The following is a 13,387-nucleotide window of genomic DNA, read 5'->3' on the forward strand; positions in this document are numbered from 1 at the left end:
GCTGGAAGCCCAGCACACAGAGGGGAGCAGGACCTTGTGCAGTGGGATCAGGGAAGGCTGCCTGGAGGAGGGGGCACTTGATCTGGACCTTGATGGGTACGTAGGAGGCTTCCAGGCAAAGAGGAGAGAGCAGAGCCTTCAGGGGTCCGTCCTGTGGTCCATTCCACAAGCGTTCGTGGAGCGGCTTCTACGTCCCAGGCAGAGAGAACACCCTTCGGGGAATGAGGCTCTTGAACTCCAAAGTTAGCTGAGGTATTAGGGCCAGCGGCCTTGGGAGACCTGGGGCAGGGCCTGGGCCTCACTGAGCAAAGCAGAGGAGCAGGCATGAGCACCTACTGTGCGCCAGGCACAGCGCCAAGGCACCCCCTTCGCCCCCTCACATTGCATTCCCACCATTTGATACAGAGGGTATGGTGCACATTTTCAGATGAGGGACCTGAAGCCGTGGGCTGTGAGTCTGGCTGCGGGCCGCCTGGGTTTGGTGGTGCAACGTGGGAGGAGCGCGCCTCCTGCCTGTCATAAAACGGGCTGCTGACCTGCCTCTGGCAAAGAGAGACAGGAGATGGTGTCGGGGCCCCGGGTCCTGGGCCAGCCTGGTCCTGAGAAACTGGCAGAGAAGTGGCCTAGAAGACCCTCTGGGCCACGTCAGCAGCCTTGGGGAGGTCTGACCCACACCCGGAGGTCTCCGTCGCTGTCTCTCTCACTTGCTTTGCGACCCTGAGCAGATCTCTTTGTTTCTCTGGGCCTCTTGTTTCCCTAACTCCCAGGAGCTAAAGGATCTTCGAAGCCGCCCTCTTGGCTCAGACCTTGCAGATGGCCGCTGTCACAATGACCCCAAGAGAGCAGCTTAGAAGGTGTCAGCTAACACTTCTGTGGGTCAGGAGTCGGCACCGGCCCCCAGGCTAACACCGGGACGGGGTGTGTCCCTCCGGGAGGCCTTCGTGGGGCGTTGACGCCTCGCCTTCCCAGCTCCCGGAGGCTGCCCTCCTCCTCGCAGGCCTTCCTCCCTCCGCAGGCGGCCTTGGCTTTCTCACACCACATCACTTGCCCCCTGACTCTCCTGCCTCCCTTTTCCCCTTGCAGGACCCCTGTGACTACATCGGGCCCGCCCCGGTCACCCAGGACCACCTCCCTTCTCAGGGTCAGCCGATGAGCAACCTTCAGTCCCCTTTGCATGTAACCTGGGGTAGTCACAGGCTCCAGGCGTCAGAACGCGGACGTCTTTGGGAGACCACTGTTCTGCCCACTACGCCTGGAAACCAGGATGTCTTGGGGAGCCTTTGGGCAAGCCGTTTCTTCTCTTTGGACCTCAGCTTCCTCTGTTTTGAAATGGGGGGGATCATTGTGACCCCCCCACCTCCTGCTGCCTTGAAAGCAAACGGAGACGATGTGTGTTCACGTGGGTTGTGGAAGATCAGGCACTGCCCGTGGGGTCCGTTCTTTATTCCTGGGGTGTTTCTGTCGCTGGTGACACCCACTGACAGCTCTCACTGGCCACTCCAGCCTTCGTATACTTTGCTGTGAAAGGCTGCAGCCACCCCCCCCCCCCACTCCACCCCCGGAAAACAAACGAGGGTCTGTCAACTGCTCCTGCTCATTATAATCTCTCGCTTCTTTTCCCAGAACCCCAGGGCCCCTGGGATTTGGGAGTTGGGGAATGTCACTCAAGGATGCCTATTGAGCGCCGAACAATAGCCCCTCATGAGGTCACACGGCCGCTTAGCAACTGCTCAGGCCCTTAGTAACCGGCCCAGAAGTGGTGATATTTACCCAGCAGAAACTTCGGGTTGCATGGCTAACGCCCAGTGCCTTCCAGAGAGCTGCAGGCCCTCAGAAGCGACCTCCACCCGCTTGTAGCTGCGTTCCAGCTCTTCCAAGAGCGGGCCCGCGAGGGAGCCAGAGCCCCCAGTCCTGTCCCAGCTCCACCCCTCTCGCTGGGCTTTCCCCGAAATGTGGGGTTCAGACTAAAGGATCAACAAATAGGGTAACCATGTGTCCTGGTTGGCCCGAATCAGTCCCGGGTTATCATGACTATTGAAAGCGTCCTTTTCATTCTCAAGTGTCCCCAGTTGGAAGACCGAATTTCTGGTCACCCCAAGGCCCCTTCCAGCCCTTGATGCCGTTATTCTCCCCCTCCGCCCTCTTCCTCAGTCCTGAATTAATCCTGAATAGTTCGGCCAAGGTTTTTCAAGGACTTTTTCTGTGCCATGCCTAGAGCTGGGCTCTAGGGAAACTGAGGCAAACCAGACGTCATCCCTGCTCTCAGGAGCTTCCAGCTCAGGGGAGAATGCCACGAAGCACTCTGCAGAAACCCAGGATTGAATACAGAACCTTGTAGTTCTCAGCCTGGCTTGCACTCCCCACTAAGCTATTTTAGTAAATAATAATGCTCCTTCGTATGAGGGTGGCACTTTGCAGTTCCAAAGCGGTTCCCTTCTGTCACCTCATTTAACCCTGCCGCCGTCTGAGGGTGCGATTTTCGTGTGTCCCCATTGCACCAATGGGGAGCTGGAGGCCAGAGGTCAGAGAGGGCGGTGGTCCAGACGGCACATGGCTGGGTGACCCTGGGAGGCGGCTCCACCTCGGCGCCTGCTTCACGGAACTGTCATGAGAAGTCAGTGCGACAACACGAAACCGTCCTTTAAAAAACAGCAGCTGCCACAAATGAGCGCCTCCGCCCGAGCTGTCGTGGCCCCGGCAGCTGCATTTTCAGGAGGTTCACCTGTTTCTCCCGTGCCCGCAGACCCCACTTTGGGGGGCTCCTCGCACGTTTCAGAGCCCCGGAGCCGATCCAGCAGGATTCCCAGCTCTGCCTCGGGGCAGCTGTGGGCCCTGCTTCCAGCCTCAGTGTCCTGGTCTGTGAAATGGGCAGAGTAGCAGGTGGTTGTGAGGGTGGAAGGAAGCAAAGCCCGTGGAAGGCTTGGTAGGGGCCCAGCGTGAAGATGGTCTCAAGGATGGGAGTTCTATCTTGCTTTTCTGCCGTTGGGTGTTGCAGGCGTCTTTGCTAAGTGTTGGAGGAGTGAAGGGTTTGGGGGTGGGAGCAGGCAGCACCCCCGAGGCGGTGTTTACACCCACCCCAGGAGCCTGTGCCGGCGCCGGCTTGGGCTCTGCTTCCAGCTGCGTTGGCAGCAAGGGGGCCCGGCCGCTGAAGGCTGTTCCCCCCGCGCCCCGCTCACCTTGCAGGAGGAGCAGGGCCGCTCGCGCCCTTTTCCTTGCGGAGCAGCCCCATGGGGGCAGATCTGTCAGATCCCATGGCGATGCCTAAGTGGCTGCCGCCCACGCCCCTTGCCAGCGCTATGAGTCACCACCCGGCACCGAGGCGGCGGCCGTGGGAAGGGTGTTCCCTCTCCGGCTGCAGAAATGCTGCTGCAGGACTGCTCCAGAAAGCCAAAACCAGGCCCGTGACGAGCACGGCTGCCCTCCTTATGCAACTGTTAGCATTGTTTAGACGCGCTGTTAACGTTCCTGGCTTCCGTCTGCCCGGGGCTCCAGAGAGCTGCCCGGCCCCGGCCCCGGCCTCAGGTCCCGCTGCCAGCAGCCCAGACGGAGCTCGCGTCCCCTTCTACAGGGGGGGAAACTGAGGCATGCTTGAGGCCGCGTGGCTGGGACACTCCAGCCCCGGCTCTCCACATCAGCCCTCAGAGCTGCCCCCGCTGGCCGTCCTAGGTAGCTTTCGGAACCAGAGACAGCGAAACAGGTAAATGTGATCCATTTTATTTTTTTTCAAATGAAACGTAATTGTGAGCAATTGTGTCCCATTGCTGGGCTGGAAGTTTGAACTCTGATTTCTGATAATGAAAAATCTATTTCTAAGTGTAAGTTCACTTAGAATAGAAGCGTTTCTATGGGGAAATATTTCTTCATATAAAACTTTGCATTGTTAAAGCTGGGCCGTGGGGGGGTTGGGGGGCGGGGCGTGTGGTATCCGTATTAAAGAGAAAGATGTGTTGAGGGCTGTGTGTGGCCAGCAGCTGCGATGACGGTCGCAGATCCTCGTGCGAGCTGCCGAGGCTGGCGCTCTCGCCGCGTCTACTCTGTGCCCGAGGCACCTGCTGCAGTGGGAGCATCGTTCACGGCTGCCTTGCCTGGTCACCGTGGGCTGCGTCTTTCTCTTTCCCCACTGAACTCACTAGTTCCTTTTCCGCTAGGTACCCACTCACGGTCCCGTGAGCTCATTAAGATTCAGACCTGAGCTCCCGGAGGCTGTGGGGGCAGGAGGCTTAGAAAATACTTGCACAGGCATTCAGGTGATTTTGCACCTCGGCTGGAGTCCTCTTAATGAAGCACTCCTGCTGTCCTGTCCAGCCCGGAGGGAAACAGGCATCAGTGAGAGTGGAGGAGGCAGAAAGGGCCCACGTGCATTCCCACCCCCTCAGTCCTGTCCCAGCCTTAGACTTGCCTGACCCAAGTCGAAGAAAGCCCGTCTGTGCCTTCAGCCAGAGAGCCAGCAGGCTGAGTCGTGTCCTCCAGCAGCCTGGCCTGACTGCGGTCTGTGCCCCGCGTCTGGCCTGGGCAGCTGCGAGGAACAGCTTCCTTCTCTCCCCGAGCCAGTGTGTATGTGCCCCTGTCGTCCGCCCATGACCTCACCCGGCACGGACTTCCTACTATTTAAAACTCTCCTGCAACCAATTCTGCAGAGTTCGGGGTGACGTGGCTCCTCGCCGTGCTCAGGAGAATGTGCGATGTGGTGCCCAGGCAGCCTGGGATCCTGGAGTGGGCACGTTAAGTCTTGACAGGGTTCCTGTGAAGTGGATTTTGGTTTATCAGAACCTGTATGCTAGTCACTTTCTTGGGAACATTGGGAATGTGTCCTTCTGGGAGAGAGAAGTTTTCAACTCCAAAAGATAAGAGATCTGTACCTCAAATTGGACTAGATCTTTTAGAAAAAGAATCACATAAAGTGTGCTATCTGAAAACAAACATCAGAAATCTGTAGAATTAGGATCCAGTTTATTTCTGGGTTAAACAGGAAAAAAACACAAAGAAAAAAATAAAGATTGTTACGTAGTTAAATTAATCTTAAAGTGACTGGAAAGAGAAACAATAGCCTGTAGAAGGTAAAATGCTCTAGGTTCCAACGTGGTCCTTAGTCTCCAGTAAAGGAGACTTGTCACGTGTCTGCTATTTGCTCAGGTTCTAAGTCTCAGAAATTGTTCCTATGTCCTATCAGCCTTCCTTTCAATAAACGTTTATTGCTTTTGTATTGTTCACAGCTCTTCAGTTGCTCTTTCCAGTGAGACTTCAGAGGCTCTGTTCTCTGTGGCTAGGCCGCCACACAAGTCTCCCTTGGGCGAGTCCCCAAGACCTGTCTTGTGATAGAAGTCATTGTTGTTATGGATGCCTTGGGACTCTTAATAGAATGTGACCACATAGCAGGATATTAGGGGTCACGGGATTTGGAGTCAGAAGGACCATTTACTTGCTGTGTGGCTTTAAGCAAGTGACTTAACCTCTCTGAGCCATGTGGCACCCTCTTCTCAATTCCAGCATCAGCAGGCAGGGTCACATGCCCCTCCTCATGCTGCCCTGCCCTTGTGCTGGCCTTCGTTCACCACACTGAGCGACACAGTTCCCTCTCTATCTCCCTGTCTTCCCCGGGCAACAAGTGCTCCCTGAGAGCTGTGTCATCTCTGTCCCAGTGCCCAGTGCAGGACCTGGCAAGGAGCAGAGAGAAGGGGTTTTGGCTGGGTAGGAAGAAGAAAGGAAGGGAGGGAGAGAAAGTAGGGAAAAGTGCAAGCTTTAAACTCCTCTGCAACACGTAGTTACTTATTTTAGTCTTAGGCTGGCCTAAGTGATAAGGCATGCTAAAAATGATAATATTTCTGCCACATGTCCCTTCCCAGTCAGTATTCAGCACTGACATCACCGTCATCTTATAGCTGACACGTGTTGAGCACTTATTTATACATGTGAGCCTGTTTACCTCCCAGCAGCCGGTGGCATAGGCACCACTGGGCTCCTCCATGTGACAGATGACAAAGCAGAGGTCGGGAGAGGTTGAATGATCTGCCCACATCACACAGCTGGCACATGGTCAGAGCCTGGATGGAGCCCATGTCCCCAGGATTGCAGGGCCAGAGCATTTAGCCAGTGTACCCCCAGCACCTAGTGCAGGGCTTGACCAGTAGCTGATTTCAGTAAAGAGTCTTTGAATGAATGAATGAATGAATGGGTGAGTCACCATCCCTCGGTGGCCCTTCTCTCACTAGACTCTCAGTCTCACCCTTAGTTCTCCTTCCTGGCATATGCAATCATCAAAACAGAACCTCTAGGATGAGTGGGGCTGGGTTCAGATGTGGGCTTCCCGTGTCGCCCTGGGGAAGTGCCTTCTCTCTGGGCACTGGCTTTGTTCTCATCCAGAGGGCAGGAGTATCAGTGCCTCCCCTCTCCGGCTGGGTTCTCCCAGAAGCAGATGATAAGACAATGATTCAGTGGCAGTAATTTATTTGGCACGCACAGGAATGCTGATAGGAGAGTGGGGAAGTGAGAGAGGAAAGGGAGGGAGGTGTTTTCAAGTTAGTTATTAATTTTCACTGCAGGCAGCTGGGGCTCAGCTGCCCTGGGGACTCTGGGAGCCAGCACAGAGCCCACAGCTCACGGTTTTCCCGCCGGAGGAGCAAGGGAGCCGGGGTGTTTGTACACCAATTCCCAGTTCCCGTCAGTCACTGGCTGAGCCTGCAGGCGTGGGGGGAGTGGCAGTACTTCTGCAGAACTTTCAGAAGCTCTGCCCACCAGGGAAGGCCCCCAGGCAAAGAGGTGCAGATGCTGTGGGGGAAATCATTCCACAGTGGTTAGATCCGTGCGGTTACGGGCGGAGCAGCAACGGCAGCTATGTACTCTTAGCCTCACTATGGGGATTAAGTGGGTTCAGTGAGGTAAAGCTTAGAGAGACCCTGGAACACAGTAAGCTCTGGATGAGCCGTGAGGAGCCTTTTCCCAGCACCCTCTGTGTGATACGAAACAGATGCCCATGGGATCTGCTCCTTAGAACCGTGCCACCAATCTGCAGGTGGTGACGAGGTCCTACTGAGGGCCGGGTACGGGGGTGCAGCAGTGAGCTTCGCCAGCAGGTCCTGGCCATCAGCGTTCGTGGTCCTTCCTGGCTGACAGAGGTTGAAGGAGCGATGATGGGCATGCCCCCAATAATGGCCAGCCCAGTACCCAGAGTGGTGAAGACCCAGGGAGCCGCCTCGTCCCACCCCTCACTTTACAGAGAGGGACTCTCCAGGGCACATGCTGAGGGGGCAGTGGCGAGACTGGACTCCTCGTGCAGTGCTCCTCCCAGGGGCCTTTGAAGTGAGCGTCACACATGTGGAGGGCGTTGGGCGAGCCCTCCAGCTGGGCTGCCCAGTGATGATTTTTGCAGCACAGGAAACATGTTCGGCAGATGCCTGAACTGAGAAATTTCCTGGGTGGAGAGTCCCTGCCACCTTTGGCATGAGGTGATTTTGGCTCAAAAGGGGCTTCAGCTTCCCTGGACAGGTGTCTGGAGAGTCCATGCCTGCAGCTTCCCCGGGGACTAAAATTCAGAAGTTTCATGGAACAGACACGTGGAAACAAGGATCTCTCCCCGCTGCCCTGGGCTAGCTGTGTGGCCTTAGGCTCCTCCTCTCCCTCTCTGGGCCATTTTCCTCATCTGTGAAGTGGGGACTGTCAATGGAATAACCGGCATGAGCGTGCTTTGGGAAATGTCAGCTCCCTGCATGTCACAGGTAGGAGAGTGTCGTTGTCATTGTTGTTGATTGTTGTTAGGATTAATGTGACCTTGGGCCGGCCAGTTCCTCTAAGGATCCTCTCTCCATCTCTGCATTGGTTATTGTTGACCCCGAAGGACCAGGAATGTAAGGGCAGCTCCCTAAGACTGTAGCCATAGAATGTAATCTTGTCGGGCCTGGAAGGAATCATATGTTCCAACTCCTTATAGTGGGGAAACTGAGGCCCGGAGACGGGAGAGGACTGGCCCAAGGCCACCAGCCTCCGTAGCAGTCGTCTTTGGCCCAGAGATGCTGATTTCCAGCCCATAGCTCTCACCCACCATCTGCTGAGAACTGAGCCCCTCCCAGCCCCCGTGCCCTCCCCACTACCCTGAGCCCCTCTGCTCCCCATGCCCGTAGAACTGACTCACCGCCAGCCAGGAAGCCTGGGAGGGTGCAGGCCCTCTTGCTGCTCACTTCCCGGCTGCCCCGGCGCCCCGTCTCTGCAGCGAGTCAACATGTCTGCCTGTGAGTTGGTGCGTGGCAGATGGCACAACAGAACTGAGCCGGTTTATTTTTGACTCAGAGAGGGCATCACACACGTGCATAGTGCTCGCAGAGGGGGTGGCGAGTCTGGAGCACGGGGCAGCAGAATGGAGAGCCACGCAGCCTGGGTTCGAATCCTGGCTCGGCCACCTTCTGGCTGTGCGCCCTTGGTTACACGGTCTGATCTCTAAGAGCCTCAGTCTCCCCGTTTGTAAAATGGGGTGAGGAGGCCCATAGGCCATACCTCGTCAGTCTGAGGGGCAGTTGACTACATAGTGGGAGGGGATGCACACGTGCTGGAGGACTTTAGGGTCTGACTTCCATCTCTGGAGAGGGGGAGTGATGGGACCGTGGGGCCTTCAGAAGGGGGGAGTCCCTGGCAGGCCCCCAGCTGGGGCTTGGAGTGGGGCAGTCCTCAGTGAAGGCCCTCCATGCCCCTAGGTAGGGGTTTAGCGGCCCCAGCTGTGTAGAGAGGCTGGCGGCTGGGGCAGAGCCAGGCAAAGCCCGGGGAATGGCTCCTTCTCCTGTTCCCAGTAGGCGACCCCGGACAGGGGCTGGGTGGGGCGGGCCCAGTGAAGGAGGGGTCAGGCTGAGGTGGGAAGGGAGGTGCACTGAGGGCGTCTTCAGTCAGGAGGCTGAAGGCTGGGGGAGGGGAGGGGTGTCTGAGCCTCATTCCCTCCCTCTCTTGCCCCCTGGTGGAGTCGAGCTGCCTGGGGCTTAGCAGGCTCTAAACTCCAGCCTCAGGGCCGGTGGGATGATCATTCGAGGGGAGGGGGCTGTGAGCGCCCTGGAGATGGGCAAGCCGGCTTCCTGTATGTGTTCTACAGGCCCGTGTGCTGTGGAGAACCGGGAAATGGAGCCGTGTTACCGAGGAACCGAAAACCTTACCCCAGCAATGATGACATTTGGGAACATCTTTCTACATTATTTTTTTTTTCCTATACTATAAACATAATAAGTTTCTTCTTCAGTTCTCTACTCTACATTTTCCACTCCAGGTTATCAAGATATTTTCCTGGGTCATTAAAAATTATTTGAAAACATGATTTTTGATAGATGCATAATATTCTATCCTGTGGCTACTCAGTAATTTACTTAACTGATTCCCTAGGATTCAAAATTTAGATTGTGTCCAAATTATCACCATAATGGACATCTTTATGACTGAAACATTGTTTTCATTTCCAATTATTTCCATTAGAATAAGTTCTTAAGAAGCAAAGTTGCTGGGTGAGAGACTGTACCTTTTTTTCCTTTATTAAATTTTTTAATATTATATTTGATGCATGCAAAGGAAATTGTGTAGCATGTATTTTAGCTTAATAATACAACATAGATCATGGACCCACCACCCCACTCAGGAACTAAAATGTCACCAATAATTTGCATATTCCTGTGTGAGTGTCGCCATTTCAACCCCCTGCCTCTTCTAGAGGAAATGACCGTCCTAGGTTTATCATTTCTTTGCTTTTTTTTGTTCTATAGACTGTATTTTTAGAGCAGTTTTAGGTTCATGCAAAATTCAGTGGAAAGTACAGAGAATTCCCATATACTTTGTTTATTTATTTATTTATTTATTTATTTATTTATTTTGGTGAGGAAGATTGGCCCTGACCTGAGCTAACATCTGTTGCCAGTCTTCCTCTTTTTGCTTGAGGAAGATTGTCGCTGCCCATGTGCTTTTTTTAAGAAACATTTTTACCTTGTGTGTGTATGCTGATACCACCTAGGGTTTGGTTTTGATTTTGTTTTAGTGCTTTAATATGACATTGCTCAGTATGGAACCTTCTGGGTCTTGCTTCTTTTGGGCAACATCATGTCACTCAGAGTCATCCATGAGGTTGCTGCCGCTAGAGTTCATTTGTTTGCATTGCTGTGTAATATTCCCTGGCATGAAGATATCACAGTCTGTTGATTCATTCTCCTGCTGGTGGACATGTGCGTTGTTTCCAGAGTGGCTCCTATAGACAATGTTGCTGGCCACATTCTTGGCCATGGTACCATCGCCTAGAAAGGAACACAGGAGGTTAACACAGATTCCGGAGCGGGTGGAATCGAGAAGGGAGTGTGCACTAGCTTGGGTTGAGGTGTCTGCAGGTCGTAAACTGATTTGTTTTCAGAGAAGGACTGCAGAGAACATCTCGTGGGCTCACCTGAGCTACAGTGCATTATTTCTCAAGCTTAGCTGCCAAGGTCAATGATCTTGGGCTTGGGAGCAAGAGAAGGACCCTCTCCCCCACCTGCTTCAAGGAGCCAGAAGCACAGTTTGTGAAGGAGCCACTCCCCCCACCTCTTAGCCTTGGCGCCATTAAATCTGAGCATCCCTAAGAGTGGGGCATGTGCCTCTGATGGTACCCAAGAGGATATTATGAAATAACAGCCCATCACCTGTGGGAAAACTAGTTCATTTTCAGTCCTCTTTCAGTTTTCCAGGTCACATCAAGGCAAAAGTTTCTGTCTGGAACTAGCGTATCTTTCATTACAGCCCCCCCCCCCACCTAAACGTTGGCTAAACTCTGAGCAGAGAACAAGCTGCCTGTGGAGTCGGGGCCTCAGGCAGGCAATAGGGTCCACTAAACATAAGGACATCCTGTTCCTTCTTGTTTTTTTCCTCAAAGCTATCTTAACTCTCCTGACTTCTATCAAATTATAAAATAAAGAGATCTAAACAATCTGGACATCCTTCGGAATATCACGTTGGTCCACTCTATTGATGACATCATGCTACGTGGACCAAATAAGCAATAAATGGCCAGCATGGCGGAGTCCCTGGTAAGAGCCACGTGGTACAATGGCTGGGAGATAAGTCCTCAGAGGATTCAGGGGTCTACCGCATCAGTAACCTTTCGAAGGGTCCAGTAGTCTGGGACATCACCTCCAAAATAAAAGATGACTTATTGCATCTTGCGTCTCCCCCCACCAAGAAGAAAGCACAGTACATCCTTGCCAGTGTTTGGTCTGGTCAGTCTTCTCAACTTTAGCTATTTTAATAGGTGTGCAGCGGTATCTTGTTCCATTTTTAATTTGCGTTTCCTCAATGACTAATGATGTTGAGCGTCTTTTCGTGTTCTTATTTGCCATCTGGCAATCTTCTTTGCCTATTCAAATCTTTTACTCATTTTTAAAATTGTGTGGTTTTCTTATTGTTGATTTTTGAGAGTTCTTTACATATTCTAGATTCAAGCCCTTTCTCAGATAGATGTTTTACAAAGATTTTCTCCTTGTGCCTTGTCTTCTCATCCTCTTAACAGTGTCTCGTGAAGAGCAGGAGTTTTTAGTTTTAACGAAGGTTAATTTATCAGTTTGTTCTTTTATGGATTACACTTTTATTGCCAAAGTCAGGGTCACAAAGGGTTTCTTCTGTTTTCTTTTAAAAGTTTTATAATTTGAGGCTTGAGATTTAGGCCTATGATTCACTTAGAGTTAATTTTTGTATATGGTGTGAGATGTGGATCCAGGTTTGTTTATTTTTGCATATGGATGTCCACTTGTCTGAGTACCACTGGTTGACAGGGGCATCCTTTCTGCACTAAATTGCCTTTATGCCTTTGTTAAAAATCAGTTCTTCTTACACGGATAGCTTTGTTTTCGGACTCTGTTCTGCTCCTTTGAATATGTGCGTATCTTTATGTCAAAACCACTGGAGTTTTTTTCAACACATTGCACACCTTAAACTTACATAATGTAATATGTCAATTATATTTTAATAAAAAAGAGTACATTGGTTTTGGTGAAATTGACAATTATTGACTAAGATTTGATAGAAACATATTATGAAGAAAAGGAAAAATACAGAGATCAAGAATAATTTTTGAGTGTTAAGACATTTCATAATTCTCTAATTCTTTAATTCTTAAGAATTCATAGTTCTTGAAGAATCAATAGAGAATGAAATTTTGGACCTAGCAGAGAAGAAATAGAAAAGTGACTTAATGGGATATCAGAGGAAACCAAGGGTCTAGATGGAGGAGATAAATAAATAATATTTATAAAAGTAAAATAATAAAATAATATTTGAATCTGAGTTGGATAAAAGAAGCGTATTTCAGTGTAGGGTGCTTGCATGTTTCCCTCTGAAAAAGAAGTGGAGTTGATGTTGGATTTGTAGTGAACTGAATGCTCCAGGTGTGACAATTTAAGATGGAATATATTGGAAGAGACTCAGTTACCTGACTCTTCTGATGCATCTGGGGCCCCACAAGCAGCTACAGGGATAGTGCTTTCCACGTGTGCAAATATGGGCGACCCTTTCTCAAGGTTCAGGAAATACAGCAGGATGATCACAACCAGTTTAAGTGGACTAAGTGAACACACATCAGTTACCTGAATATCTCCCGTCTCCCAAAGGCGTGGGACTGAGAAGGAGATGATGAGAACGGCATAGGGCTGGAACATTGCTTTGTGTACGTTACGCTCAGGCAGACGCTTTACCTTTCCCCAGGTCCTGAGGCCGAAGTCTCTGGGAAGAATTTTTATCTTGAGTTGTTGACTCAATTTTTTTTCTTTTGGACAATTAGCTGTTATCGGCTGCAACTCCAATTTTGAGTAGGCTACTCCAGACCTGGATTCTTCATCGTAGATGTCCTGTTTGGCATCTGACCTTTAACAGGCTTGTGAGTCATGAGTTCAATGCTTGTTCTGTGGTGAAACGTAAGAACATAGGTATATAAGAGACTTGTCTTCTTTTTATTATTAGTCAGCGTATTTAAACTAAAAAACAAAAACAGTTCAGCCATTTCTCCTACCCACTAACGCCATCTCTGGCAACCACCAATCTGTTCTCTGTATCTATAAGCTTAGTTTTGTTTGGTTTTTTTGTTGTTTTTTTCAGATTCCACATATAAGAGAGATCATACAGTATTTGTCTTTCTCTGTCTGACTTATTTCACTTAGCATAATGCCCTCGAGATCCATCCATGTTGTTGCAAATGGCAAGATTTCATTCTTTTTTATTGCTGAATAATATTCCATTGTGCATATATACCACATTTTCTTTATCCATTCATCCATTGTTGGATGCTTAGGTTGTTTCCATATCTTGGCTTTGTAAATAATGCTGCAGTGAATATGGGGGTGGGTGTGTCTTTTCAAATTAGTGTTTTTGTTTTCTGTGGGTAAGTACCCAGAGGTGGAATTGCTGGATCATA

General features: G+C 51.1%; 1 protein-coding gene across 10 annotated transcripts in view; it reads left to right on the forward strand.

Moving 5' to 3' along the window:
• The window catches only part of ATP2B2 (ATPase plasma membrane Ca2+ transporting 2), a 354,925-nt gene that overhangs the window by 139,839 nt on the left and 201,699 nt on the right, over positions 1 to 13,387 (forward strand). Inside the window, exon 1 of one of the 10 annotated variants that reach the window (XM_014848161.3) lies at positions 3,385 to 3,697. The exons of the other annotated variants lie outside the window; for them this stretch is intronic. The gene's annotated coding sequence lies outside the window, so the exon portion shown is untranslated. Of the gene's footprint in view, positions 1 to 3,384; positions 3,698 to 13,387 lie in introns of those variants that run through there. 10 annotated transcript variants of the gene reach the window in all.

Source organism: Equus asinus, chromosome 21 (assembly GCF_041296235.1).
Source record: "Equus asinus isolate D_3611 breed Donkey chromosome 21, EquAss-T2T_v2, whole genome shotgun sequence".
NCBI classification, from domain to species: domain Eukaryota; kingdom Metazoa; phylum Chordata; class Mammalia; order Perissodactyla; family Equidae; genus Equus; species Equus asinus.